Raw genomic sequence first — 5,000 nt, forward strand, 5'->3', positions numbered from 1 at the left:
TATTTCAATTAATTAGTTGAAAAATACATTAATCACATTTATTTAAAAAACGAATGAACATTAAGTGGTTGGCACTGACGATGCTAGGCAAATCTGCAATCAAGATGTAATCAGAAATAACCTGCATGAAATCATTTAAACAATTAAGGCTGATTCCCACCAAGAACATGTGAATGAACATGAATATATTGATAAATATAATAACTATAATGATAACAATATTAGCATTCTAGATAGGCAGCCTAGAGCCCACACTGGGGCAGGATTGTGGGCCGAGAGGGATTGGCCAGCTCTGGGGTATGGTGGGCCGAGAGGGATTGGCCGACACTGGGGTATGGTGGGATGAGAGGGTGGGCCGAGAGGGATTGGCCAACACCGGGGTATGGTGGGCCGAGAGGGATTGGCCGGCACTGGGGTATGGTGGGCCGAGAGGGATTGGCCGGCCCCGAGGTATGGTGGGCCGAGAGGGATTGGCCGGCACTGGAGTATGGTGGGCCGAGAGGGATTGGCCGGCACTGGAGTATGGTGGGCCGAGAGGGATTGGCCGGCCCCGGGTATGGTGGGCCGAGAGGGATTGGCCGGCACTGGGGTATGGTGGGCCGAGAGGGATTGGCCGGCCCCGGGTATGGTGGGCCGAGAGGGATTGGCCGGCCCCGGGTATGGTGGGCCGAGAGGGATTGGCCGGCACTGGAGTATGGTGGGCCGAGAGGGATTGGCCGGCACTGGGGTATGGTGGGCCGAGAGGGATTGGCCGGCCCCGGGTATGGTGGGCCGAGAGGGATTGGCCGGCACTGGGGTATGGTGGGCCGAGAGGGATTGGCCGGCACTGGGGTATGGTGGGCCGAGAGGGATTGGCCAAGGTGCTGCTGACAACAGCTGTTCCAGCTCTGGGAGCCAAGCTTGGTTCCGCCATAGCAAGGTCACTAGAAGGACCGAGTGTCTGTCCTTCCTGATCCGCTGGGAAGTCCAAATCATCTGGACCGTCTGGCGGTGGAGTCTCCATTCTCCTGGGGATAGGACAGCTCCTGGAGTGGAGTATGTATGTATATATATACAGTATATCCTCTCTGAGACACTCCCCTCTGTCTCCATTGAGAGATCCACTGATTGTCCCCATGGATTAGTCTGCCTGGCATGTGCTGCCCTCACAGGCTACCAATGTCAAGTTGTGGTTCACCCTGAGATTGAGCCAAGGGCCAGACACAGCCATGGTTCACCCTGAGATTGAGCCAAGGGCCAGACACAGCCATGGTTCACCCTGAGATTGAGCCAAGGGCCAGACACAGCCATGGTTCACCCTGAGATTGAGCCAAGGGCCAGACACAGCCATGGTTCACCCTGAGATTGAGCCAAGGGCCTGACACAGCCGTGGTTCACCCTGAGATTGAGCCAAGGGCCTGACACAGCCATGGTTCACCCTGAGATTGAGCCAAGGGCCTGACACAGCCGTGGTTCACCCTGAGATTGAGCCAAGGGCCTGACACAGCCGTGGTTCACCCTGAGATTGAGCCAAGGGCCTGACACAGCCGTGGTTCACCCTGAGATTGAGCCATCCCAGACACCAAGCATGGGATGGAATGCTGGCTTTGAGCCAAAATTGGAGAGGCCGCATGTGCAGTAGGTGCTGTTGCCATTTTTCCTTGAAGCCCCTGGAAAGTCTTGACGTGAATCAAGATCCCGAGCTTGAATGATGCCGCCAGCTTCTGAACTTTCAGAGAGCGTTCTGGTGAAAGTTAGGCCCCTATTTGGGCTAAATTGATGACTGCCACAGAAAATGAGATTTGTTGGCTGGGAGACAGTGAGCTCTTTTTGAACCCCAGGCATTCCCAAAGGTCTGAGGAGCAGGGACCTGCGCTCGCACATCTCGAGCTGCGACTGGGTCAAAACCAGCCAGTTGTGGAGGTAATTCAGGACACGCACTCCCCTCTGTCTCAGAGAGCGCTGTGTCCACGCACTTCGAGAAACGTGAGAGGTGCCAGAGACAGTCAGACCGGAAGGACAGTGTATTGGTAGGCCACCCCCTCGAACACAAATCTCAAGAACGGTCTGTGAATGTGGAAATGAAAATAAGCATCTTTCAGATCCACCGACTGTTTGATCGTCTCCAGGACCCATCTGGATTCTCCCAGAATGGCCTCCCAGGCCTGGATCCGGGTGGCTACAGGCTGGAGAGCCACGAGCGGTGGGTCACCGCAGTGGGGCAGGGAGCAACGCTCGCTAATTCCGAAGCTGTTCACCGCAGGACCAAACAGGTCCAAAGGGCTCTTGGGAGTCGAGGAAGTTGCGCTGCATTACTACTAAAAAGCAGAGGGGTCAGGTCAGACTCCATGGACTCCATTATGTATTTTGTATTACATTGGTTATGTTGTGTGTGTTAAACAAGTGCAGTGCTGTGGAAAAGAATTACCCCCTGGGGACAATAAAGTTTATCTATCAATGGAGTGGAGGAGTTTTGCCTTGAAGCCCTGGAGGACCGCCATCGTATTAAGAGCAGATCCGGCTTGACCAGTTATTGGACAATAACTATAATGATAATTATAAAAATAACATAATGATAACTATATTACATCCACACCAGTGAACAATAACTATATTAGTGTCCTATCAGTGAGCGATAACTGTAATAACTATAATGATAACTATATTGACATCCACACCAGTGAATACAATTCTATAGAGATACTGTAACTATAAAACCACACCAGTGTTCTGTTTACTCTAATCATGCTCATCCTGAAAAACATCATCTGATCTCTTCACAGCAGGATTCATTCTGACTGGCTTTAAATGTTTTTATCGTTCATCAGCTGTAAAATAAATCACTCTGAAAGTGACATCGTTCCTCTGTGTCCTTGCAGTTGTGGTGTTTCGCTATTAGAGTTAGAGCGATTATTAAAACTTTATTGTTATAGTTATTGTTCTTGGAGTGAACAGGCCTGTAAATAGAGCATTGAAACATCAAGAAGAAAAAAAAAAGAAAAAGATTTGCCTACGATAACCCCAAGTCCTGTGTGTGTGGTTTGGCATTTCGTGGAACCAATTAAATAGTGTTTATTTCTGTTGATAGTACTAATAAAACCATTTTTTACCCACCAGCACTAACCCATGCCAATTAAATTTCAGTGATTAAATGTTTGCTTTGTCATGTCTGTTGTAGATCAGCTTACGGTCTGAAACCTTCATACAAGGTACGTCCCGATTCACGTACTTATGCACTATTCTATGCTGGTTTGTAGTATAAATAGTGGGATTAGTGTGTTCAGACTGAAAATCCCAACAAGAAAAGGTGCACTTCAAATACCCGGATAATGCACTTAATTAACCGGGAAAAAGAAGTGTGCTCGACTGTCAGTTTTAATTACATAGTCAAAGGGGTAGTGCTATCAGACTCTGATGCTGGATGAGGAAATAACCGAATGACCCTCATACACTCGAGATGGTTGAGTACACAGCATTCAGTGCATAGTCTAAGTACGTAGTGTATAGTATGTTACTTGTGACACAAACACAGAGACGTCACTGACAGAGAATGTAACAGAGCTGCTGCTCTCTAGTGGCCACACTCGTGTACTGCACAAACACAGCTGATCTCAGGAAGTGTATTGTGATGTGTTGAGGAGAACTGGAGTCCTTCAATCTGGCAAGTTCGGGACACTTTTATCTAATCTTGTTCTCTCTCTCCCACAGAGAACAGCATGATCTTGTACATGGAGACGTGTCTCATGTGCCGTAAGTCCCTTCGATCACAGGTTTGATGACTCCTGACCTTTGACCTCTCACCACCATCCAAGCTCAACACCTGATGAAACACTCGACTGAGACGGGTTTGTGAAAATGTCTTTAATGTTTTAATCGTATACAACAAAGCAAGAAAATGAAATATTCAGGATGGAATTGTAACAGGCGGTGTTTATGCAGAATTCAGAGCTGGAAAGTTTATAAAATGAAGATTAATGCAATAAAAAATGAAATGTGTAAATACTCAGTAGGTTGAGTCTGAACGTGTTCATGCGCGGCTAACAGGGAACGTCCTCAGACCTGTAACTAACGTTCTCTCAAGGTTATGAACAAACGTTCTTCCTGTAACATTATTAGAATGTGCGTTCAAAGTTATCTGGTCTTTAATAACGTTCTCGAAACATCAGAACAAAAACATTATGTACAGTACAGGCCAAACGTTTGGACACATTACTATGTTTAATGCTTTTGAAAGAAGTTTCTTCTGCTCATCAAGCCTGCATTTATTTGATCAAAAAATACAGATTTTTAAAAAAATATTGTGATATAGTAAAAAAAAAAAAAAAAGAAGCAAATGTTTTAAAAATAGAAATCTTTTGTAACAGCAATACACACTACTGGTCAGTCATTTCTTTTCTTTCTTTTTTTGAAATAAATCAATACTTTTATTCAGCAAGGATGTGTTAAATTGATAAAAAGTGATAGTAAAGAAGATTTATATTATTAGAAAATATTTTTTTATTTTGAATAAATGCAGTTCTTTTTAACCTTTTATTCATCAAATATATTAGGCAGCAGAACTGTGTCCAACACTCATAATAAATCATCATATTAGAATGATTTCTAAAGGATCATGTGATAGACTGGAGTAATGATGCTGAAAATTCAGCTTTGCATCACAGGAATAAATGATCATTTAAAGTATAATAAATTGAAAACCAATTATTTTAAATTGTAATAATATATCACAATATTACATTTTTTTTCTGTATTTTTGATCAAATAAATGCAGGCTTGATGAGCAGAAGAAACTTCTTTCAAAAACATTAAAAATAGTAATGTGTCCAAACTTTTGGCCTGTACTGTACATGTTACTGTATATAATGTTCATGGATTGTTTTTCTGAAACATTTTAGTTGGATGTTCGTCTAACGTTTTTTAAATGTTGCTACTCGTTTCAGAACGTTTGAGAACATTCAAAAGTAACGTTAAAACAATGTTTGCAAAATGATCAAATGGAATGTTCACATAGCCAAGAAAAA

The 5,000-nt window shown here is 44.4% G+C and overlaps 1 protein-coding gene across 2 annotated transcripts in view; it reads right to left on the reverse strand.

Annotated features, from left to right (window-relative positions):
* Positions 1 to 3,825: 3,825 nt before the first annotated feature.
* The window catches only part of cd9r (CD9 molecule related), a 9,092-nt gene continuing 7,917 nt past the window's right edge, over positions 3,826 to 5,000 (reverse strand). For both annotated transcript variants that reach the window (XM_082166383.1, XM_082166382.1), the window contains exon 9: positions 3,826 to 5,000. This exon is cut by the window's right edge. The gene's annotated coding sequence lies outside the window, so the exon portion shown is untranslated.

The sequence above is a fragment of the Leuciscus leuciscus genome (assembly GCF_965113295.1).
Source record: "Leuciscus leuciscus genome assembly, chromosome: 1".
In the NCBI taxonomy this organism is placed as follows: Eukaryota; Metazoa; Chordata; class Actinopteri; order Cypriniformes; family Leuciscidae; genus Leuciscus; species Leuciscus leuciscus.